This window comes from Hemiscyllium ocellatum, chromosome 16 (assembly GCF_020745735.1).
Source record: "Hemiscyllium ocellatum isolate sHemOce1 chromosome 16, sHemOce1.pat.X.cur, whole genome shotgun sequence".
Classification (NCBI taxonomy): domain Eukaryota; kingdom Metazoa; phylum Chordata; class Chondrichthyes; order Orectolobiformes; family Hemiscylliidae; genus Hemiscyllium; species Hemiscyllium ocellatum.
The window spans coordinates 34302922-34329717 of NC_083416.1; the positions used below are offsets into that span (position 1 = coordinate 34302922).

Below are 26796 nucleotides of genomic sequence, written 5' to 3' on the forward strand. Positions count from 1 at the left end.
CTAACAATCTTAGGTTTCCCGCTTCTTATTTAGTCGTGACCACAGTATTTATTTGGCTATTGCAAAAAGACTCACTTGCATTAAAGATATACAGTATAATGCATTTGAACTTCATCACACCACCAATATCTTGAGAATGCTTTTATTCTTAAAAGCAATTTTGAAGATACTGTAAGCTAACGCTATTATTTAGGTGTTTGAAGCATTGTAGAATTCTAGGGAACTTTGTTATTCTTCATGTCATATGAATGAACATTTAATTTTTGGCGTACATAAATCAAACAGAGTGTAAGTAAATATTTACAAAATGCCAATTCCTCTTTTCTAAATAATTACTTTTCAAGCAATTATCTTAATTTCAATTACTAATAAACCTGATTTAAAAGGTGCTTAATTTACATCAGTAGCTTGAGTTGTGAAACTGATCAAATTGATCAAGAGGTTGTTTGGAAATTATAAAATGATTTAGACAAAACATAGATTGACTGACAAATGATAGACGAACCAGTGTTGGTAGCTTGATATGAAGGAAACATGCAGTTTCTAAAAATTAACAGCATTGAAATACTTGAATATAGTTGAAATAGACCCAACACCCTTAGCAAACCGAAAATATTTAAACTCTATACACAGAGCACCATAAAGGTGAGAACAAAATTTTCAATTATTTTCTAGCATGAGGCTATATCTCTCCCCAATTAAAATGCTGTTAATTAGTTCACCAGAAAGAATATGGAATAATTATAGTATTTCCTTCAGTAAATGAAGGTAACCTTAAGAAAAATAATCACATGACATCACACACACACACAAACAGAGTTAGCTTTTATTTCACCCTCCCTGGTTCATCAATTTACTCTGGACATCAATAACCAAAGGTAATCCCAAGGACAGGACATACCCAATTGTACTTTACTAAAGCAAAATATACTAGCCTCGTGCTAAAATAAAACCAACATTCTGCTGTGGAGGAGGGTGAAAATATCAGAGTCTAATTGCCTCAAGTACACAACAGAAATAATGCAATAATATTACAACATAAACCTATCTGCGAAATGCTTACAATCACAAGTGAGACAGTTTATGTGGGCTTGTTTAAAGATCACACTGAAACAGTCTGCTCCATCCCAACCTCCAGTCATTGATTGGATAAGTCCTGTTCCTGAGCGAGCTAACCTATGCTTTGACACATGCTTTCTTATATGCCTTACCATACAAGGACCCTACAAGATCAAAGTTTGGTACTTTTCAGTTTTCAATGGTTAATTGGTTTGACCACGAGCAAGGATCAAAAATATGCCATGCACCACAGCCCAGCATTTCATTCATTTGGACATTTGCTTATTTTCCCAGGAAAAAGCCTCATCACTTGGTTTTAATAACCAAGTCAGCTTGCGCAGGCTACTCATATAAGCGCCAAGTGCATTGCATCTGCTTTAAATAAGAACTAACTCAGACAGTGTCACCAGTTGAGCCCATGTCCTGCTTAATTGCTATGTAACTACACATATACCTTCAGAGAACACAGAAAACACTTAAATCACCATCCAACTCATTAACTTTTCGATAGGGCAAGCTTCTTGTATTGTTTTTCTCATGTTGACTGATCCAGCAAATTTAAGGTTACTACTTACAACACATGTAAACATAAATACAAAGTTAAAAAGAGCTTAGTGTCCAATACATAAGGGAAAGTAGAGAATATGCAGCTTCTCCTTAGGGTGTCCTTGAGATACAAAATTTTAACCTGAGATTATTGGTGGATAGATACATTCTGAATAAACATCAGCTAATGAATATTGAAGATATTTTTAAATTCTCAATGTACAGATGTTCCTCCAATTTGTACAGTCAGCAGTTATTTTCTCCTTCTTGAATAAACAAGGAGAGGAAGAGAGAGCTTCACTAGTTTTCTTTCTTAATAAAAATCCATCTCCTCAGCTCTACCTAAGTAGTTGCTACCAAAGCATTTATTGCCCATCCCTAGTTGCCATGAGAAGGTGATGGTGAGCTGCCTTCTTGAACCACTACAGTTCATTTGATGTAGGTACACACACAATGTCATGAAGAAGGGAATTCCAGGATTTTGACCCAGTGACACTGAAGGAATGAGTTAGAGATGTGGTGTTGAATGGGGTGTACAAAATTAAAAATCATACAACACCAGGTTAATATCCAACAGGTTTAATTGGAAGCACTAGCTTTTGGAGTGCTGTGCTTCATCAGCTAATTCATATACTCCAATTATTATTGTCTCCACAATGGATGGTTGTGGGCCATTTTTTAAAAAAATCACCACGTTGTGAACTTCTGGTAAAACTGTAAATCAAACAAGGTATCTTCACACCTGACTGGTTTAAGTGGCTTTTATTAGAAGTGTTAATTTCAGTTCAGACTGAAGCTTTGCTACTTAATCAGGTGATTATTGCAGTATTTTTACAAAACCATTTCAATCTGTGGAAGTCCCAGATATAAACCAGTGATGTTGGTAGACAATATTTTATCACTTTTGTCACAACCTACAACTAAATTATGAGAGATGAAACAAATGTAGGTTCAAACTGACAAAGAGAAAATTTAACACATATCAAGAAGTTTTTCAAACCAGGAGCAATCCACAGATAGAACAGACCTTCAGATAGTTTTCCTTTAATTGATTCTCACCTAAGTGCATTAAGCACAGCTTTCTCAAAATGTGATCTCCATAATTACTCGGTGTAGAGATAAACAGAGTATATTATAAATGAAGAAACAATGGAGAAGGCAGAGGCGTTTTTTGATAATATTTTTATTTAGGCTTTCCTCTTTCTTCCCATTTATTTCCTGTTTCCTAGCTGTGTGTTATTGGTCATTTATTGCTTACATAAAATTATCCTCTCGCATCCATTTTTTTTCTGGACAGTTTGCTTTTAATTTTGCAGGAGAAAGTGAGGTCTGCAGATGCTGGAGATCAGAGCTGGAAAAGCGCAGCAGGTCAGGCAGCATCCAAGGAACAGGAAATTCGACATTTCAGGCATAAGCCCTTCATCAGGAATTTTTAATTTTGCATGTCATTTAATAATTATCAAGGATATGGGCAGCAGTTGTTTGAAAACACCAAAGCCTACAAGTTCCTTTCCGCATCACACACTATTCTGACTTGGAAACAAATTATTTTATTTTAATCACTTGATTAAAATCCAAACTCCATCCCACTACATTGCCTTCAGAAGCCAACTAACACCATTTTAAGGACAATTAGAGATGGGAAATAAATACTGAACTTACCAGACACCCACATCCTGTGAATGAATTAAACACCTATATGGATGCAGGTGGTATCTGTAAACATAAATAACTTCTGTAGAAAGTTAAAAATCACACAACACCAGGTTATAGTTCAACAGGTTTAATTAGAAGCACACTAGCTTTCGGAGCAACGCTCCTTCATCAGGTGATTGTGGAGCTTCTGTAGATATATTCTTGAATAATATGTTTTCTAAATTCTCTATAAGATTATATGAGCGATAAATTGTGCTGGGCTTGGAATAACATGCTGAAAATTAATGCTCAAAATTATGCTGTTATTCAGTTTGCTTCTAACAATAAGACAGAATTTGAAAAGATCATACAGTAGTAGCAGGAAATTAAGTTCACCCCAATCTCTGGTACTTCCAATGGCAACTGTCTAAAAAATAGTCCATTAAAAATCTTATACAACATATAATTCATCCTACTGTAATTTGACCAGTAGATTGACTGTTTTCTCATCTTTTCAATATTGGCAATTCATATGAAGATAGGCAACCTTTGTGCCATGCACTTAATAATTGAAAAAAACTTAACATGATGAGGATTCAAAGTTACATCTGTAATACTGTCACAGAGAAACATTTTAAAAGTACTTGCACAATTGTTTTCACAACAGTTCAGTCTGCAGATATGAACTGTGCAATTAGGAAGAGAGTCTCAAGATTAAGCCAAGGGTAGACAGCAAAACCAAGATATATGTATAGATATATGTGTGACCTGCCAACACAAACTTTAACCAGTGGAGTTGACTAGGGAACTTATTTATCAATTTCTGCTTGCCTTTGATTATATGAAGGTGAAATATCAATGTTATTTTGGCTGTCGTAATTAGATCAACTAGAAATAACCCATTATCAAAACGTTCATGAGTAGATTCCACGAGGATTCCATTGATTCCTGTTTTTCAAGTATTCTTGCTTCCTCTAAGTTATTTCTGGCAGTGCATCGTCATCCTGTGACAAAGAATGTGCATTTTAAATCTACGAATGTTTGGTGAATCTATGAGAGTCTACAGTAAGCCTTTTAATAAAAAGAAAACTATCAGACATCCATCAAAAGAAAACCATAGTAAAAGATAGAATAATATAGCATAGGAACAGATCCTTTGGTCCACTATGTCTGTGCCAACCATGATGGCTTTCAAAACAATTCCCATCTGCTTGCACATGGTCCATGTCCCTCTATTCCCTGCCTGTCCATCTATCTGTCTAAAAGTTTGCTAATGTTTCTCCTTCTACTACCTCCCCGGCAACACAATCCAGGCACCTACTATCCTCTGTGTAAAAAAGTCCTCATACATTTCCCTTAAACCATCTGCCCCCTCAACTTAAACCTATGCCCGCTAGTATTTGACATTTTCACCCTGGGAAAAATACTCCAACTATCCACTCTATCCATTTCTCTCATAATTTTATTTTACTTTATTGTATACACGTTCAGCCCCCAATGCTGTAGTGAAAACAATCCAAGTTTTTCCAACCTTTCATTGCAACATGACTTGACAACGTTTATACTCAACATCCTGATCAGTGAAGGCAAGCATGCCATTTGGCTCCTTTAGATTAGATTCAGTAAGGGGTTACTAGATGTACAGTAGATTCCCTACAGTGTGGAAATGGGCCCTTCGGCCCAACCAGTCCAAACCGACCCTCTGAAGAGTAACCCACTCAGACACATTTCCCTTTAGAGCTTTATCCACTGGTGTTGCCACTTTCAGGGAGCTATGAACTTGCGATGCAAAGCCCTCTGTACATCAATGCTCCGAAGAGTCTTGTCATTTATTGTATTCTTTCTTCTTGCATTTGACTTCCCAAAATGCATCACCTCACACTTATTTAGAATAAACTCCATCTGCCATTTCTACACCAAGCTTTCCAACTGATCTATATCCTGCTTTACCCAGTCAGAAGTCACACAATACCAGATTATTATAGTCCAACAGGTTTATTTGAAATCACAACTTTCAGAGTTCTGTTCCTTCATGGGGTGAAGCTTCCTGATGAAACAGCAGCACTCTGAAAGCTTGTGATTTCAATTAAACGGATTGGACTGTAAAAGTGCTGTCGTGTGACCTCTGACAATGTCCTCCCCAGTCCAACACAGTCTATCACTGCTTTCACACCATCCACAATTCCACCAACTTTCATGTTGTCTGGAAACTTACTAATCAGACCAGCTACATTTTCATCCAAATTGCGAGGCAGCTGGTGAGCCCAGATGAGACTCTGCTGGTGGTGGCAAGATGGCAGTGTGGAGGAGATCAACCCCAGCATGGGGAAGAGAATGAGCCCAATGCAGAGAAAATATTGAGCCCTCATGGAGAAAGTCAAGTACGGAGTGTCGAGAGACCCATGGCCTAAGAAGGACTGTAATGCTGAAGTTTTAACTTTATTCTTTTATTTTTCTAGGTTGTACCTAAGATTTTGTACTTTAGTACCTATCTAGCTAAGATAGTCCCTTGGGAAACAGCAATTTTGAACATTTTCAGAGCACACCTGTATCCTTGTACTTGAATACACATGACAAGAAAACCTAATTTTAATTCTAACAGACAACCCAGCACTGATCCTTGTGGAACACCACTGATCACAGATCTCCAGTCAGAAAAACACCTCTTTACAACTATCTTCTGTCTTCTATTACCAAGCCAACTTTGCATCCAACTTGCCAAATTACCATGGAATCCATGTGATTTAATGTTTTAGACCAGCCTATCATAAGGGACCTTGTCAAACGTTTTGTAAATCCATGTAGACAACATCCACTTCCCAACCATGATCAATTGTCTTCGTCACTTCCTCAAAACATTAAATGAAAATTGTGAGAAAGAACCTACCCCCCATATAGCAATGCTGACTACCCATGCTCAGTCCATTCTTCTCCAAATGCAAATGAAGCTTGTCCCCAAGTATCTTCTCCAATAATTTCCTGACCAGTAATTAAGGCTCACCAATCTATATAACTTCCTGGATTATCCCTTTTGCCCTTATTAAACAAAGGACCAACATTTGCCATTTTTCAGTCTTCTGTGGCCTCACCTACAGCAAAAGATGATACAAAGGTCTCTGTCAAGGCCCCAGAAATCTCCCCTTTTGCCTCCTTCAGTATTATGGGATAAATTCCATTGATCCTGGGGACTTATCTCTCTTAATGTATTTCAAGATACCCAATACCTCCTGCTTCTTGATGTCAACATTCACAGAGTATCAACATATCCCTCTATAATCTTACCATGTCATTTTCCTTGATGAAAACTAATCCAAAGTACTCATTAAGGACTTCATCCTTCTCCTCTGGCTCCACACATACATTCCTTCCTTTGCCCTTGAGTTGACCTACCCTTTCCCTAGTTATCCTTTGTTCCTAATATTCATATAAAATGCATTGGGATTTTCCATAATCCTACTTGCCTAGTTCTCCTAATTTCTCCTTTATGTTCATTTCTGTTTCCTTTAACCTCCTGAAGGATCTTGTTTGATTTCAGTTTCCCAAACCTTACATTTGCTTCCTTCTTCTTTTCAACTAAACTTTCAACATTTCTTGTCATCCAAGGTTTCCAATTCTTGCCATCCTTAACATTTCGTTTTACTGTCAGTCAATTTTGTATCCTATCTTTTAAGAGCCACAGGCAGATCTTAAGAAGTGTGGGCTTCCTCCTAAACATTTACTGCAGTGTTTAATGTGAGCTGTGTGGTAAATCATTAAGATAAGCACCAAACTTGCAAGCAGCCTCTGTCATTTTCATCAGATGCAGAGTGTTCACACAACATGATCCATGCACCAGTTCATGGGCCTTCTCTCTCCCTTAACAATTTCTCCTTCGAATCCACCCACTTCCTCCAGACCAAAGGGGTAGCCACGGGCACACGTATGGGCTCCAGCTATGCCTGTCTTTTTGTTGGCTACGTAGAATAGTTGATCTTCCGTAATTACACCGGAATCCCCACCTCTTCCTCCGCTACATTGATGACTGCATTGGCGCCACCTCGTGCTCCCGCGAGGAGGTTGAGCAATTCATCAATTTCACCAACACATTCCACCCTGACCTTAAATTTACCTGGACCATCTCTGACACCTCCCTCCCCATCCTGGACCTCTTCATCTCCATTAATGATGACCGACTTGAAACTGACATTTTTTACAAACCCACCGACTCCCACAGCTACCTGGATTACACCTCTTCCCACCCTATCTCTTGCAAAAATGCCATCCCTTATTGCCAATTCCTCTGCCTCTGCCGTATCTGCTCCCAGGAGGACCAGTTCCACCATAGAACATACCAGATGGCCTCCTTCTCTAGAGACCGCAATTTCCCTTCCCACGTAGTTAAAGATGCCCTCCAAAGCATCTTGTCCACATCCCGCACCACCGCCCTCAGGCCCCACCCCTCCAACCATAACAAGGACAGAACGCCCCTGGTGCTCACCCTACAAACCTTCGCATAAACCAAATCATCCGCTGATATTTCCGCCACCTCCAAAAAGACCCCACCACCAGGGATATATTTCCCTCCCCACCACTTTCCGCCTTCCGCAAAGACCGTTCCCTCCATGACTACTTGGTCAGATCCATGTCCCCCTACAACCCACCTCCCATCCTAGCACTTTCTCCTGCCACCGCAGGAACTGTAAAACCTGTGCCCACACCTCCTCCCAAGACCCTAAAGGAGCCTTCCACATCCATCAAAGTTTTACCTGCACATCCACTAATATCATTTATTGTATCCGTTGCTCCCGATGCGGTCTCCTCTACATTGGGGAGACTGGGCGCCTCCTAGAAGAGTGCTTTAGGGAACATCTCCACGACTCCCGCACCAATCAACCACACCGCCCCGTGGCCCAACATTTCAACTACCCTCCCACTCTGCCGAGGACATGGAGGTCCTGGGCCTCCTTCACCGCCACTCCCTCACCACCAGACGCCTGGAGGAAGAACTCATCTTCCGCCTCGGAACACTTCAACCCCAGGGCATCAATGTGGACTTCAACAGCTTCCTAATTTCCCCTTCCCCCACCTCACCCTAGTTCCAAACTTCCAGCTCAGCACTGTCCCCATGACTTGTCCAGACTTGTCCTACCTGCCTAGCTCCTTTTCCACCTATCCACTCCACCATCTCCTATCACCTTCATCCCCTCCCCCACTCACCCATTGTACTCTATGCTACTTTCTCCCCACCCCCACCCTCCTCTAGTTTATCTTTCCACGCTTCAGACTCACTGCTTTTATTCCTGATGAAGGGTTTTTGCCCGAAATGTCAATTTTGCTGCACTTTGGATGCTGCCTGAACTGCTGTGCTCTTCCAGCACCACTGATCCAGAATCTAGTTTCCAGCATCTGCAGTCATTGTTTTTACCTTCTCTCTTTTCAGTCCACTCAGTCATGAACAAAGTGAGGATGTCTTTTATCGTCAAGTAAATGCAAATTTAGAAATTGACAGTTCTTCTGGCACAAAGACTTGACAAAAGAAATTCCAAAATAGCTGTAAGTACTTGGTGGACTTTTTTTTGGGGGGGGGGGGGGGGGGGGTGACAGGTCAACAGTGATGTCACAATAGCAGAACAAATTCCAGGGCTTCCTCCTCCCATGTTCCTTAAAACAGCTTCCTGCATTTGAAACCAAGCAAAGAAGAACTGCAGCTCCAAATTCACATTCTTTCTACTAACCCAGACAGTACTTTTTAACCGATGGAACTCTAGATACCATGAATCATCTAGGTGAATGCAGATTTATCTGTGACTTGGTGAACCAAATTGAAGATTTTGCATTAAATCTTGCAAAATCTTAATCTCAAGCACCAGCAGCTAACGATCTTTCTCTACATCTTTGTGTTCTTTACAATCTGCAAAAATTATGAAGCTGCTTCGAGGTGCTCGTCAATTTGTGTGCATAAAAATGTTGCTACTGTATTAAACAAAGTTTAACATGAGCATTTTCATATTTTAAATCATCTTCTCTAAAAGCATTTAAAATAACAGCTTAACTTTACGAGACTGCATAAAAATGTGTAAATTGATGCATTCAGTCATGTTGTTGCACATTTCTCCAAATGTACAAATGATTCTTTGAATTTATTAAATTATGCATTTCTACATTATACCATAGCTTGACATTATATACTTACCAAAATCAAGAAAATGCTAACATAAATGTTTGAGTACATTACTAACCAACGATAACCTTTAAAGGAAGTAGATATCTGGTCTTCATTAACACTATTGTTATAAATGTCAGCATGAATATTGTTATGGACCAGGTCAGACACCCTCAAAACATTTTAAGAAGGTAACTCAGAACCTAACTTTTCTAGTTGTTCTAAGCAGGTGTAAGGGGAATATTCCAGGAGTGACGCAGCTGGTCAAACCACTCGATTTTAAACAAGACAGAATTTATTTACACACGGACAAAAGAAAACAGAATACAGAATAACATAACTTATCTAAAAAAACCCATTCAACTCTATTGCGACTTAATGATGCTGTACAGAATACCTGCAACATCCACATAAAAACTCCCTTGGCAAAATGGTAAAACCAAACACAGGTTCTTACAGGAGAGAAGCCAGAGAGAGACAGTCAGCCAGAAAATCTCTGTTGGTTCAGGAAACCTTCCCCAGCAGCTTTCTTTGATCAGCAGATTCAAACAGATTGCTTGCTAAAACCAAACCAAATCAAACAAACCTAGAACTAACTCTGAACTGGGAGAATTGGCCGCTACCCTTTCATTGTACAAGTGCTTTAAAAAAAACTTAAAAGCCTTTTCAAATTGATATTTCCAGACATATTGGAACCTCTGCATTTGCAACCCTTCTTATAATAACCAAGGGCAACATGACCTTGTTAAAGGAGCAACATTGTCACAATATCAAGTAGAGCTCCCATATAAAATACAAATTAACTTCAAAAATTAATAATCAAGAATTTTAACCCTTTCCATTTCAGGGTATGTCACTGTCAATTCAAAATTATTGCCTACAATCTGAATTTGTAGTTTCTTGTATTACACATATCTGCGACACCATTTACTGAGACTGGCCTCTACAGATCCATGCTGGACTTTAGCAAAGAAAATCACCTGGCAGGCACACAGTTATAAACCTACAGTCATTGGCATCTAAATAGAGCTAAAATTGACTATCAGCATTAACTGTTTCTTCATCATACTTAAAACTGCTTTGGCTAGTTGGAGTTAAACAACACTAACCATGAATGTAAGTCATTTTTGGATTACCTTAGAAGGTTATCTTGCTCTACTTCTCAAAATATCATTTAATTGCACACCTGGGCAAGTTGTTGGAGGGAATCCTGAGGGACAGATGTACATGTATTTGGAAAGGCAAAGACTGATTTGGGATAGTCAAGATGGCTTTGTGCATGGGAAATCATGTCTCACAAACTTGACTGAGTTTTTTGAAGAAGTAACAAAGAGGATTGATGAGGACAGATCTATATGGACTTCAGTAAGGCATTCGACAAGGTTCCCCATGGGAGATTGATTAGCAAGGTTAGATCTCATGGAATACAAGGAGAACTAGCCATTTGGATACAGAACTGGCTCAAAGGTAGAAGACAGAGGGTGGTGATGGAGGGTTGTTTTCAGAATGGAGGCCTGTAACCAGTGGAGTGCCACAAGGGTTGGTGCTGGGTCCTCTACTTTTCGTCATTTACATAAATGATTTGGATGCGAGCACAAGAGGTACAATTAGTAAGTTTGCAGATGACATAAAATTGGCAGTGTGGTGGACAGCAAAGAGGGTTACCTCAGATTACAACAGGATCTTGACTAGATGGGCCAATGGGCTGAGATGTGGCAGATGGAATTTTATTCAAATAAATGCAAGGTGCTGCATTTTGGGAAAGCAAATCTTAAAAGGACTTATACACTTAATGGTACGGTCCTCGGGAGTGTTGCTGATCAAAGAGACCTTGGAGTGCAAGTTCATAGCTCCTTGAAAGTGGAGTCGCAGGTAGATAGGATAGTGAAGGCGACGTTTGGTATGCTTTCTTTTATTGGTCGGAGTAATGAATACAGAAGTTAGGAGGTCATGTTGCAGCTGTACAGGACATTGGTTAGGCCACTGTTGGAACATTGCATGCAATTCTGGTCTCCTTCCTGTCAGGAAGATGTTGTGAAACTTGAAAGGGTTCAGAAAAGATTTACAAGGATGTTGCCAGGTTGGAGGATTTGACCTATAGGGAGAGGCTGAAAAGGCCGGGGCTGTTTTCCCTGGAGTGCGGAGGCTGAGGGGTGGCCTTATAAAGGTTTACAATATTATGAGGGGCATGGATAGGGTAAATAGGCAAAGTCTTTTCACTGGGATTGGGGAGTCCAGAACTTGGGCATAGGTTTAGGGTGAAATGGGAAAGATATTAAAGAAACCTAAGGGGCAACTTTTTCACACAGAGGGTGGTATGTGTATGGAATGAGCTGCCAGAGGAAGTGGTGAAGGCTGGTACAATTGCAACATTTAAGAGGCATTTGGATGGGTATATGAATAGGAAGGGTTTGAAGGGATATGGGCCGGGTGCTGGCAGGTGGGACTAAATTGGGTTGGGATATCTGGTCGGCGTGGACGGGTTGGACTGAAGGGTCTGTCTCCATGCTGTACATCTCTATGACTATGATTCTATACAACACCACAGAAAAAGTGTCATACATCTGCCTTATTACCAACACACTGGTATTCACATCAAAATGTAAAATGGTGATTCCATAAGCTCATAAGATATAGGAGCAGAATTAAGTCATTCGGCCCAGACTCTGCTCTGCCATTCGATCATGGCTCAGCCCCACTTGTTGCCTTTTCCCATACGAATCAAAAACCTATCTCTGTCATAAATACGATCAGTGACTTGGCTTCCACAAATCTCTCCGGCAATGGGTTCCACAGATCAACCACTCTCTGGCTGCATAAGTTCCTCCTCCTTCGTTTCTAACGAGTTGTCCCTTCAGTTGGAGGCTGTGCCCTCAGGGTCCTAGTCTCCCCCATCAATGGAAATATCTTTTCCACATTCACTCTTTCTAGTCCTCTCAGTATTCTGTAAGTTTCAATCAGATTCCCCCTCATGCTTCTAAATGACATCAAATTAAGACCTAGAAGTCTTAATGGGACAGCATGTTGGCTCAGTGGTTAGCACTACAACCTCACAGCACCAGGGACCCAGGTTCGATTCCAGCTTCAGGTGACTGTGTGTGGAGTTTGCACGGTCTCCCCATGTCTATATGGGTTTTCTCCACATGCTTTGGTTTCCTCCCACAGTCCAAAGATGTGCAGGTCAGGTGGATTGGCCATGCTAAATTGCCCAGTGTTAGGTGCCTTAGTCAGAGGGAAATGGGTCTGGGTGGGTTACTCTTCGAAGGGTTGGTGTGGACTTGGTGGAGCAAAGGGCCTGTTTCCATACTGTAGATAATCTAATCTAAACAGCTCCTCTTACGATAAGCCCTTCATTTTTGGAATAATTTTTGTAAAATTTTTGTTAAATCCTCTGAATGCCATCCAATGTCAGCACTTCCTTCCTTAGATATGAAATCCAAAAGTGTTCATAATTTTCCAAATACGGACTAATCAGAGCCTTATACAGCCTCAAGAGTACATTACTACTCTTGTATTCTAGCCCACTTGAAATGAATGCTGACATTGCATTATTTTCCTAATTGCGAGCTGAATCTGCATGTTAACCTTAAGAAAATTGTGAACTTGCAATTCCCAAGGGACCTGGCACCAAATCCAAGCCACCTGGTGCCTGTAGGAACAGCGCCTCATCTTCCACCTAGGGACCCTCCAATTGCACGACATCAACGTCGATTTCACCAATTTCCTCATTTCCCCTCCCCCCACCTCATCCCAGATCCTACCCTCCAACTCGGCACAGCCCTCTTGAACTGTCCTACCTGATCACCTTCCTTCTCACCTATCCGCTCCACCCTCCCCTTCGACATATCACCATCACACACCACTCGAATCCACCTATCTCATTTCCAGCTACCTTGCCCCCAACCCCACCTCAATCTATTTATCTCTCAGCCCCTTTCCCCACCTCCCCCCACCATCCACATTCCTGATGAAGGGTTTATGCCCAAAACGTCGATTCTCCTGCTCCTTTAATGCTGTGCTTTTTCAACGCCACACTGTTCCCTAGCGGGCTCAACCAAGCTGCTCAAAAAAAATTCTCGTTGACATCCATGAATTCCTTTCCTTGAGATCTGATATCAACCTGATTTCATGAGTGCAATTGCCTATTGAAGACCCCCATGATTATTGTAACAGAAAAGCCATGTAAAAAAGGCACTATCTCCTGATTTATTGTCTTCCCTACATCCTAATTACTGCTAAGAAGCCTTAACACAATTCTTATCACAGTCTTCTTTCCTCTGTGGTTGCTCAACTCTACCCACACAGTGTCTATGCCTTCTGCCTCTGTATCAATTCTTTCTATCAATTTACTTTAATTTCTTTCCAACAAGACGAGTCCAACCATTCTGCTTATCTGCCTGCCCTTCGATAGGATGTGTATCCTTGGATGTTTAGTTCCCCGCCCTGATTGTCTTGCAGCCATATCTCTGCAATACCCACACAGTACCTGCCAATTTCAATGTGTGTTACAATCTTATTTCATAATACCGTGTACATTCAAGTACAACACCTTCAGTCCTGTATTGAATGCCTGCTTTCTAATGGTTGTCTCCTTATCTGTTGAGCCTGGAGTTAGGTTCCTGACTCTTTCCATACCCTCTGTCCTATTACTTGTACTGGAAACTTTAATAACCTCTGCTGAGCCCTCCTCTGTCTCTAACCCTTTTTTTCATATTATTCCATGTAACTGAATTCACTACTTAGTTTAAAGTCCTATCTACAGCCCTAGTTATACAATTTATCAGACTCTGATCAAAGTGCGATTCAGACAGAGCCTGACCTAGAATTTCATGGATTTGAAATATTCAGTAATGTAATTTAATACTCCATGTGGCCCCGAACTCCCTTACCACCAACCAATTCCAGAGGTTAGTTCAGAGGTGGGTATCCATGTGATCAGGCTGGAGGGTGCAGCATGGGCGTCACCATATTTGTGCCTTCCCCCGATTGAGCTTAGGAAGGGAAAGGTAGAAGGCAGCCTTCTTTGCCAGAAGTCAATTAATGGCTACTTATAAACATCATTTCGCTGCCTTATTGAAATGGTGGTGGGTGGTTTAAACTCCATCCACATGGGAAGTCTGCATAACAAAATCTGCCAGATTTACCTGCGTATGACTACACAGAATCATTCACAAGTACTCCACACCCTGTTATGCAAACTGGCTTTGGAAATGGGGTGGGTCTGTTGAAAACAACCTTCTGTACTTGTTCCTGACCGTTAACACCTCGTTCTCTGCACCTCTTATTTGCACATTTCCAGCACATGTAATAGAATCATAGAGTTGTACAACATGGGCATAAATCCCTGGTCCATTACATCCATGCCAACCAGCTATCCTAAATTAATCTAGTTCCATTTGACAGTATTTGGTCGATATCCCTCTGAACCCTTCCTATTCATATATCCATCCCATTGCCTTTCAAATGTTCTAATTGTGTGTCAGCTTCCACCACTTCTTCTGACAGCTCATTCCATAGATGCACCACCCTCTGCGTAAAAACTTTGACTCTTATGTCCCTTTCATTTCTTGCTCCTCTCATCTTAAACCCATGCCCTCTAGCTTTGGACTCCCATACCCTGGGAAAAGGTTCTTGGCTGCCCATGCCCCTCATGATTTTATAAGCCTCTAAAGTGACCCCTCAACCTCCAATGCTCCAGGGAAAACAGCTCCAGCCTATCCTGCCTCTCCCTGTAGCTCAAACTCTCCAACGCTGGCAAATCATTGTAAATTGAACACTTTTCATAAAATTCAATTGGTTAGCTGATCACAAATCCTTTATGTTTTTAAGTGAAATACAATCATTTCATCATAGATGAAACAGAATAATGTGGTTAAAGACCTATTGCCTACCCTCAATGTTGCATTTCCTTGCCATTTCAGGGGCTACTCACACATTTTTTTTCTGAGGGAATATGTCATCATGCAAAGAAAAGGATATCATGAAATTAAGTATGTATAAACAAAGTTCAGTTATATTCACAACACAAAAATTATATACAATTTTTTTTCTCTAATGTGTGTTTGTTTTGTTGCTAACTGAGAAGATCATGCCTCACAAACCTTATTGAGTTCTTTGAGAAGGTGACCAAACAGGTGGATGAGGGTAAAGCAGTTGATGTGGTGCATATGGATTTCAGTAAAGTATTTGATAAGGTTCCCCATGGTAGGGTATTGCACAAAATTTGGAAGCATGGGACGGAGGGTGATTTAGCGGTTTGCATCAGAAATTGGCTAGCTGAAAGAAGACAGAGGGTGGTGGCTGATGGGAAATATTCATCCTGGAGTTCAGTTACTAGTGGGATATCGCAAGGATCTGCTTTGGGTCCACTGTTGCTTGTCATTTTTATAAATGACCTGGATGAGGGTGTAGAAGGACGGGTTAGTAAATTTGCGGATGACACGAAGGTCGGTCTGGATAGTGCCAAAGGATTTTGCAGGTTACAGAGGGACACAGAGAAGATTGAGAGCTGGGATGAAAGGTGGCAAACTGTGAGGTGATTCACTTTGGAAGCAGTAACAGGAATGCAGAGTACTGAGCTAAACATAAGATTTTTGATAGTGTAGATGAGCAGAGGGATTTTGGTGTCCAGGTACAAAGATCCTTCAAAGTTGCTACCCAGGTTGATAGGGTTGTTAAGAAGGCATAAGGTGTGTTAGCTTTTATTGGTAGAGGGATTGAGTTTCAGAACAATGAGGTCATGCTGCAGCTGTCCAGAACTCTGGTGCAGCTGCACTTGGAGTATTGCATACAGTTCTGGTCACCGCATTATAGGAAGGATGTGGTAGATTTGGAAAGAGTTCAGAGGAGATTTCCCAGGATGTTGCCTGGTATGAAGGGTAGGTCTTATGAAGAAAGGCTGAGGGACTTGAGGCTGTTTTCATCAGAGAGAAGGAGGTTGAGACTTGACTTAATTGATACATATAAGATAATCAGAGGGTTAGATAGGGTGGTCAGTGAGAGCCTTTTTCCATTGATAGGGATGGCTAGCATGAGGGGACATAGCTTTAAATTGAGGGTGATAGATATAGGACCGATGTAAGAGGTAGGTTCTTTACTCAGAGAGTAGTAAAAGTATGGAACGCACTGCCTGCAACAGTAGTAGACTCGCCAAATTTAAGGGCATTCTAATGGTCATTGGATAGACATATGGATGAGAATGGAATAGTGTAGGTTAGATGGGCTTCAGATTGGTTTCACAGGTCGGTGCAACATCAAGGGCTGAAGGGCCTGTACTGCGCTGTAATTTTCTATGCTCTATATTCTATGAAATAGTAAGACATCATACAGGATACCACCTAGAAAGAATCAAAACGTTATTCATAAATACATATTAAGTTAAGCCAAAATACATTTCTAGTAACCTAAGTGTTACAGGAGGAATAATCTTTTTTAAAAATCTTGCCCTTAGCAAAAGTTGCTGTGATAAGAAATTCATATTTCCATTAATATAACATTTTGGACAAAAGGCATAAATTATTCAGGCTATTTCTTTTAAAAAGATTAACTGTAAAAGTTTCATTCAGTGAAGTTATTTTTAGACACTAGTTCTAGCTTTTAAAGTTCCTAATTACTGTATATCTGCTATTATATATTACAAATGGTGAGAGAATGCAACAGAAGAGCATGCACCTGTAGATGATACTGTGATTATACTTTCATAACTTTGAATATTATACATCATAATTCATGAAACTTAAGGCCTTCATGATAATTCCAGCTGCAGAACTTAATATTCATCATGACAGCAGTTTACTTTCACTGATTATAGAGTCATATCTTCCACATAGGAAGATGGTTGTGGCTGTTAGAAGTCAGTCATCTCAGCTCAAGGACATTTCTACAATTGTTATTTAGGGTAGTGTCCTCGGCCCAACCATCTTCAGCTACTTCAATGACTCTCTCTTCATCATAAGATCAGAAATAGGGATGTTCACCAATGAATGCACAATCTTCAGCACCATTTGCGACTCCTCAGATATTGAAGCAGTGTATGTTCGAATGCAACAAGATCTGGACAATATTCAGATTGGGCTGACAAGTGGACGGAATATCTGTGCCAAGCAATGATCATCACTAATAAAAGGCAATCTAACTATCACCCCTTGACATTCAATGATGTTACCATCACTGAATCCCCCAATATCAACATCCTTGGGGTTACCATCGACCAGAAACTCAACTGGACTAGCCATATACAGAGACTATAAGAGCAGGTCAGAGGCTAGGAATATTGCAGCAAGTAACTCACTTCTAGACTGTCCAAAGCCTGCCCACCATTTACAAAGCACGTCATGGAATGCTCCCCACTTGCCTGGATGGTGCAGCTGCAATAACACTCAAGAGCTTTACACCATTCAAGACAAAACAGCTCAATTGATTGGTGTGACACGTATAAGCATTCACTCCCTCCACCCCCAATGCTCAGTAACAGAAGTGTGTACTATCAACAAAATACACTGCAGAAGTTCACAAAGGACCCTCAGACAGCACCTTCCAGCCCCGATCACTTCCATCTAGAAGGACAGGGGCAGCAAATACATGAGAACACCACCTGCTGCAAGTTTCCCTCCAAGCCACTCAACATACTGACCTGGAAATATCTCACCATTCCTTCACTGGTCAATATCCTGAAATTTTCTCTCTACGAACATTGTGGGTCTACCTATAGCACATGGACTGATGTGGTTAGTGAAGACAGCTCAACACCACCTTCTCAACTACAAACAGGGACAGGCAATAAATGCTGACCCAGCCAGTAATGCCTACATTGCTGAATAAAACAAAAAGAAAGCAGACAGCTTATAAATATAAAAGAAAGAACTTGCATTTCTACAACATCAATCACAAATTGGGGTTAACACAAAGCATTTTCGCTGCTGTCATTTTCTTCCCAGAAGGTGGGCCACTGCAGATCTCCACTTTTGCCCAGTGTTGTCCTTATACCCCAGTCCAACACCGGCACCTCCACATCATCAATAGTGGCATGCCTAAATGCTATTGTATAAAAATGCATCTAGCGCCTTGTGATGACACTTTGGCTGGGATCATCAAAATTTAGCAAGTGCTTCGAATTTATTTCTTTTAAGATGAACTGAAAAGTCATACAGAAAAAGTATTCTCAGGCATCTTGATATTACTCTGTAAACAGGCACTACAAAATAGAAGACAATATATAGAACCTAACTCGCTTAAGGTCCTTCACTTACCCTAAGACAGCATTGTGTTTCTACTTGTTCCTGCTGCAGGAAGAAATTTGTGATCCAAAACTGATTAACTGAAATTGTGACTAGAACCCTCTATCTTATAATGAGCTAACCTCCACAACTACAGTCAATGCTGTCTGGGAGTTTGTTATGAGCTATCACAAATAATTTGGTTAACATATTCAACATCAATATACCATCACAGCAGATACACCACAGGCACACATTAAAGAAAAATAACGATAAACATATCTGCAACATGATTCAATGCCACATGAGGGCAGACTTGTTTAATGCGATCAAGCAACTGAGCCAAAGTTACAGATCAAAAAAGGACTTGCTTGATTTGCCTACCTTTAAACATTAAATTACTTATATTCCAGTTTAAATAGCAGGTTTTGTTGTCACTTCAGTATCCAAAAGAACACAATATATTTATTGGGATGCTGAAGTCCTAATCGCACGAACATAAGAATCTACAAGTACAATTTGTTCCTACTTAATCAGAATGAATTTCAGCGTCACACAGTGCTATTTAAAAAAAACAAAGCCACATTTCTGAACATCCCATTGGGAAAAAGAAAACTTCATTTAGTGGTGAGAAATTATAGTACTATAAATGAAAAGTTGTTTAATGTAACAAGCACCAAATCCTGTTGCCAGAGATGCAATGGCTGATGCATTAAACAAGACATTTTGTACCATCATGTATTCAATTCTACGGCATACAATAAATTAGCGTCAGAACAGTCAAATGTTAGAATGAAGATTCGTCTTCAGTGTTGGCCTTCACAGTATAAGATTTCAAAGGAGTAGTTGCGTAAGTACTCCCTTAATCTGCAGCCAGAAATTCTATGATGACAGAACACAGAAGTTGCCTGGCAACAGATGCCAAATGGGTGCTGTGAGTTGTGCCTGATTCATCCCACTGGCATCTATCCAAATCTCACATCGGTTCACTGTTTAATCTTTAGAGCTGTTTCACAGTTCACAGTTGTGAAAAGCAAACAACACTGATCGATTTTTTAACCTGTAACCATAAACGAGCTGCTCGAAAAGTAGTTTCACTCTATGAACAACTACAAGTTTGTTTAATGCTGATAAATCAAGTCTTAACTATTCAAAAACTACAAACAAAATGGCCATGCAACCTAGCTGGCCATGTACTGTTTATCATCAGGGAGCCACACAGCATAAAAAAAGGCCGTCTGGCTCACACCAGCAGCCAATCTATCCAAGTCCCATTTTTCTGCACTTGCCCTGTAGCCTTGAGTGCAATAGTGTTTCAGGTGTTCATCTAGGTCCTTAAATATTATTATAACACCTTTCTAAGCAGCAAGTTCCAGATACTCACTACCTTCCTGATAGAATCATTCTTTCTTAAATGCCCTTTGAACCTCTCCCTTACTTTAAATCATTGGTTATTTTCCCCTCTCCAAAGAACATAAGAACCAGAAACTCCTGCTCTTAGCAATTCAGCCCCTTGAGCCTCCTCTGCCATTCAATATGTTTGTAGCTGATTTCATCTCAGCCTCAACTCCATTTTCCTGCTGACTCCTCATAACCCTTCAACTTGTGACTTATTAAAAATCTGTTTATCTCCTCCTTAAATGTATTCAGTGTCCCATCATCTGCCACAATTTAGAGTTGTGAATTCCACAGATTCACAACCCTGAGAAGTAATTCCTCCTCATTTTGGTTTTAAATCTGCTACCTAAAACTAATCCTCTCATTCTAGATTGCCCCAGGAGTAAACATCCTCCCTAAATCTACTTTGTCAATCCCCTTTAACATCTTGTATAATTCAGTTGGATATTATCTCATTCTCCTCAGCTTCATGGCATGTATGGCTCGACTGCTCAATCTCTCTTCATACAACAAATCCCTCATCTCTGAAATCAATTCAGTAAACCTGTTCTGAATTGTCTCCAAAGCAACTACGTACCTCTCAAGGGGACAAAATTGTACTCAATACTCCAAACGTGGTCTCACTAATGTAGAGTTGCACCAATTTCCTTACTTTTATACTTGATTTCTTCAGCAATAAATGCTGAAATTCCATTTGTCTTCCTTATAACTTGCTATAAGTTTCTCTCCATTTAAAGAAGAAGTCGTTTTTCTGTTCCTCCACCAAAATGGATAACTTACACTTATTAAAATTCATCTGCCAAATCTCAGCCCATTTATTAAACCTATCCATATCAGTTTGTAAATCTTTCATTTCTACATTTCACCTTACTTTCCAATCTATTTTATTTGGTTATAGTACAGTACTTTCTATCCCTTCATCCAAGACATTTATATAGATTGTAAATAGTTGGCACGTAAGGACCAAGCCATATGACACCCCACTAGTTACATCCTGCCAAATGGAAGACCTATTTATCCCGAATCTCTACTTTCTGTTGGTTAGCCAATCTTCTATGCAAGCAAGAAAGTGAGGACTGCAGATGCTGGCGATCAGAGCTGAAAAATGTGTTACTGGAAAAGCGCAGCAGGTCAGGCAGCATCAAAGGACCAGGAGAATCGACGTTTCGGGCATAAACCCTTCTTCAGGAATGAGGAATGTGTGCCAAGCAGGCTAAGATAAAAGTAGGGAAGAGGGACTTGGGGGAGGGGCATTGGGAATGCGATAGGTGGAAGGAGGTTAAGGTGAGGGTGATAGGCCGGAGAGGGGTTGGGGGCGGAGAGGTCGGGAAGAAGATTGCAGGTTAAGAAGGTGATGCTGAGTCTGAGGGTTGGGACTGAGAAAAGCGGGGGGGGGGGGAGGGGAAATGATGAAGCTGGAGAAATCTGCATTCATCCCACCTAATTGGAGAGTTTCTAAGCGGAAGATGAGGCGCTCTTCCTCCAGGCGTCATGTCGCCATGGTCTTGGCGGAGTGGGAGGGGGAATTAAAGTGTTCAGCCACGCGGCGGTTGGGTTGGTTGGTGCGGGTGTCCCAGAGGTGTTCTCTGAAATGTTCCACAAGTAGGCGACCTGTCTCCCCAATGTGTAGGAGGCCACATCAGGTGCAGCGGATGCAGTAAATGATGTGTGTGGAGGTACAGGTGAATGTGTGACGGATATGGAAGGATCCCTTGGGGTCTTGGAGGGAAGTGAGGGGGGAGGTGTGGGCGCAAGTTTTGCACTTCTTGCAGTTGCAGGGGAAGGTGCCGGGAGTGGATGTTGGGTTGGTGGGGGGGCGTGGATCTGATGAGGGAGTCACGGAGGGAGTGGTCTTTCTGGAACCCTGATGGGGGGGGGGGCGGGGAATATATCCCTGGTGATGGCGTCTGTTAGGAGGTGGCAGAAATGACGAAGGATGATACGATGTATCTGGAGGTTGGTGGGGTGGAAGGTGAGGACCAGTGGGGTTCTGTCCTGGTGGCGATTGGAGGGGCGGTGTTCAAGGGCGGAGGAGCGGGAAGTGGACGAGATGCGGTGGATAGTATCGTCAACCATGTCTGAGGGGAAATTGCGGTCTTTGAAGATCTGAGGGGAAATCGCATCTCCTCCACTTCCCGCTCCTCCGCCCTTGAACTCCGCCCCTCCAATCGCCACCTTTTCTCAGTCCCAACCCTCGGACTCAGCACCGCCTTCTTGACCTGCAATCTTCTTCCTGACCTCTCCACCCCCAACCCCTCTCCAGCCTATCACCCTCACCTTAACCTCCATCCACCTATCGCATTCCCAACGCCTCTCCCCCAAGTCCCTCCTCCCTACCTTTTATCTTAGCCTGCTTGGCACACCTTCCTCATTCCTGAAGAAGGGCTTATGCCTGAAACATCGAGTCTCCTGCTCCTTTGATGCTGCCTGACCTGCTGCGCTTTTCCAGCAACACATTTTTCAGCTCTATCCAAGCGAATAAATTACACTTAACTACATGTGAGTTTAGTTGTGTACTAAACTTTTGTGTGGCATCTTATCAAATGCCTTCCGGAAATCCAAATACAGTAGCGCCTCGACTTACGAACTTAATCCGTTCCGGGATCTGGTTCGCGAACTGAATCAATTTTTCCCATTGTTTGGGTAGCGTAAGAATGCTCGGATGTAGTAACAAACGACATTCACAGCGCGTGCGCCAAAGATGAACTGAATGAGATCACGTGGGGCCCCGAGAGCTTTGCGTTCAAAGCGCATGTAGCAAAGCAGAACATGAAACCACGTGGTCCAGTTCGTACCTTGAATTTCGTACGTACGTTGAAGCAAAATTTTACTTACAATCCTGTTTGTAAACTGATTTGTTCGTGAACGGGGTCTTTTTTATGTTGAGGCGCTACTGTATAGTACTTCTATTCAATCCCTATAACTTACCTTTCTTACCACATTTTCAAAAGAACTCTAGCAAATTAATCAAACATGATTAACCCTGCATAAAACCATGCTGACTCTGATGGATTTGTTTTGACTTTCCAAATGACCTGTAATTACTTCCTTCATAATGGATTCTAATAATTTCCCAATGGCACATGTTAAACTAACTAATCTACAATTTCCTACGTTCTGCTTCCCTCCCTTTTTGAATAAAGGCGTTACGTTTGTATTTTTCAAAAACGATGGAAACTTTTCTGCAACCAGACAATTTTGAAATATTCTAACCAATGGATTCACTATCTCTGCGGCTATTTCCTCCAAGATTCTCGAATGTATTCCATTAAGGCCTGAGGTATGGCAATTGGTGGATACATTGACTTCTAAAAGACATTCAAGAAAATGTCACACATAACAAACTTATGATGAAAGTCAGCGAATGAAGACTCAGGAGTCCAGTGACAGATGAATTATAAAATAGCTACGAAATATAAAATAGATAAAATGGCACCAGTTGGAAATGGCAGTTGTGCAGTAACCAATGTTGCTCAATACATACATAACCAATATAGATTAAAATCAGAAATTGGTGATGTGAGGCAAAATTGTAACTGCCAAAGGAAGGCAGGTGCAGATATATTTGCAGGGATCAGTAATCCAAAATAATCCCACTTGGAGTCACAGAGATGTACAGTACGAAAACAGACCCTCCGTCTAACTCGTCCATGCCAACCAAATATCCTAAATTAATCTAGCCCCATTTGTCAGCACTTGACCCATATCCCTCCAAATGTTGTAATTGTACCAGCCTCCACCACTTCCTCTGGCAGCTCATTCCATACATTTCTGTGTGAAAACGTTGTCCCTTAAGTCCCTTTTAAATCTTCCCCTCTCATTCTAAACCTGTGCCTTCTACTTCTGGACTCTCTACCCCAGGGAAAAGACTTTATCTATTTACCCTATCCATGCCCCTCATGATTTTATAAATCTCTATAAGGTCACCCATTAGCCTCTGGTGCTCCAGGGAAAATAGCCTCCATCTATTCAGCTTCTCCCTATAGGTCAGACCCTCCAATCGTGGCAATATCCATGTAAATCATTTTTGACCCCTTTCAAGTTTCATATCCTTCCTAGAGGAGGGAGACCAAAATTCCAATAGTGGCCTAACCAATGTCCTGTAGAACCGCAACATGACCTTTGCTTCTAGAGTAACCCAGTGGATTTGCTGGTGAGTAGATAACTCCTCTGGAACTTTGGTTAAGCAATTTAAGCATTTACATCTCTAATTAATGAAGGATTTACACAAGCATTCTAGATTTAATAGCCAGCATCATGTTTCTGAAACTCATCTGGGCCAACAAGGCAAGAACACAATGGAAAGATCTTCTTCAGTGAAAAAAAGGGGCTTGGAACTCAAAAAGTAAAACTGAACAATTGTATCCATGCCTGCATGAGAGGTTGCCACTCCCAGTACTGACTGACAAACATCTCGAAAATCAGTTAATCAGTTTTGGACTTCGCTGAGCATGATTGGAGCTTCTCCAGCTGTTAACCTTTAATGCAGCATACATGTAGTTAATACCAACAATGTTCTACATAGTCAAATGCTGCAACAGAGGAAGGGGGTGGATAAAAAGATCGAGCTCAAAGAAATTGGGTCACCCACTCCCACAATTGCAGCCCACGCCCCCCGCCGCCCAACCAACCCCATACAAGATGTACAAGAACCATTTTTACCAACATGCATGTCCACCTGTACTTCATGAGGCTCAATCTATCACAGCAGGTTGCTGTTGCTATCTGTAGCCTTGTGAAACTAGATACACTTGCCAGTTAGACATGGCCTTCACAGAAGCCACCACTACAGGTTTCCATCTATTGTCCTGCCTCCCCCTGATGATTATCTGACTCTCTCTACTGTTCTGCACTCTTTTCTGCAAGGAGACAAAGTAGAGAATTAAGCATGAGAAATAGATTGTGTGGAAAGGGTAGAGGATGACGTTTTTTACAGGGTGACTGATGCATGGTTGTGCGATGTCATTAAGCTGAAATTGAGTATATATTGGAATCTAAGATGCTTGAGTGAGAGGAAAGAATTCAGCTGAAAGATCTATTCATCTCAGGAGTGCTGTGCAAAACAAATGCTGCAAAACTCATCTCACCTGCTCCATGAGATGTTGCTGACTGCCTGTCTTAGGATCCTTCTCCATCCAGTCCTGCAGTTAGTCCTGACAGACTATCTCAGTGTCCTCCACGCAGCTGCTTCGCCAGGTGATGTGGCCTGCTTGTCTCAGGTATCCTTTCACCTGCTCCTCGCAATATAAATGCGGAACTAATCAGTCAGTGATGGTATGACTTTGTAGTCACAAGATATGTCAAATTTAACACTTTTGGACAATCTGGTTCAATCTGACTCAAGGCCAGTAGTTAGGAAATGGAAAAATGGAGACCAGAAACAATGGCTTCAGTTATCCAAATATGGAACTAGAGGAACTTTCCATTTTTCCATATCAAATACTGGATATCTGACAAGTTAGAAATGGTGGGAGGATTGAGAGACATAGTGGCATAGTATAGCTATGTATCAATAGTGTTTTTGTGAAAACTGAGTGTGTTGCAATGAAATCACTGCAGAATGGCATACATGCTGATGAGAAATAGGAAGGGGCCAATGATAGATATTTTGCAGACATCAGGTTAAAAAGATGAAAATGAGAAGAAAATCTATCGGAAGTGATTCTCTAACTGGACTAGATAAGAAAGAATGGAGCCAGAAGGACACAGCCCTATGCTGCTCAATGGAGGTAAAGAAGAATGGCATGGTCAGTTAGCTATGTCAGAGGCAGATTGTGAGGATAAAGAGGGATTGTTTACCATTCTTATAATCAATATAGGATTTCATTTGTAACTTCAGAAGTCATTCTGGGACTGTGACAGTGAAAAACATGACTGAACGAATTCAAACAATGAATTTTCAGAAAAGACATGGATTTGGGAGGCAATTATCTGTTCAAGGATTCTGGAGAAGCGAAGGAAGTTGAAGGTGAGGTGGGAGTTTACAAAATTGCAGAGGCGGGGATGGGGCCAATGGGGTTATTTGTGAAGTGGACTATCGATGGTAAATTTGAAGGAGAGAAACAGTACCTGAAGGAAAGGTGTTAATAACCCAGCAATTTGTTTTCGTACCAGATTTCCAATATCTGCAGTTCTTTGTTTTATTTTTGACTGTTAACAGTATCAGGCAACATTGGAGCCAGGCAGAGAATTTGGATGGTCAGAAAAACAGGAAGTTGTTCTCAAAGCGATCTCAGAGAGAACATGAGGGAAACAGGAGAAAAACTGGACAATGATGGGGGCTCAGAGCCAGGAACGTGGAACTGTAGAAAAGGCACTTTCTAGAAAGATTGGCTCTGTTAGCTATGGGAAGGGCCAAGGCAGCTGATAGGTGATTTCACATTTTTTTTTCAAACACTTCACAGCAGCATTGTGACTCCTTTGGGTATAAAAGCTATCGAACAAAGTCCAGTGAGAGATAACGCTCGCTCCGGTCAAAGTAGCAGATTCCATGGGTGGGAGGGTATGCTGGTGAGTGGCATGAACAGACTGACACCAAGCTGCAAGATCTGAAGGGTCTTACAATCATTTCTGTTCCTTCTGACCTCACAACATTAAGAAAATAAAACATGTTTCCCTTTTAGGTACCATACATTTGTAATCTTAATATTTGAACAAAATAAGACTAGCATGCATAATACACTCACAAACCAATTCCCCACAAAATGCAGCATGATCTAAAACAGTATTCAGTGCTGATACTTAAACAGCCTTCTGCCTGTTTGGAGCAATAGTAATAGCGGTCCATTTAGAATTCTGTCT

General features: G+C 41.1%; 1 long non-coding RNA gene across 3 annotated transcripts in view; it reads right to left on the bottom strand.

Moving 5' to 3' along the window:
- Window positions 1–2818: 2818 nt before the first annotated feature.
- LOC132823185 (uncharacterized) overlaps window positions 2819–26796 on the bottom strand; it is a 46672-nt gene continuing 22694 nt past the window's right edge. The window contains exons 2-3 of one of the 3 annotated variants that reach the window (XR_009645512.1): window positions 25083–25226; window positions 2819–4244 (exon numbers count right to left, since the gene is read on the bottom strand). This is a non-coding gene — a long non-coding RNA (uncharacterized LOC132823185). Of the gene's footprint in view, window positions 4245–25082; window positions 25233–26796 lie in introns of all 3 variants that reach the window. The other 2 variants (XR_009645513.1, XR_009645511.1) reach the window with 2 other exon arrangements.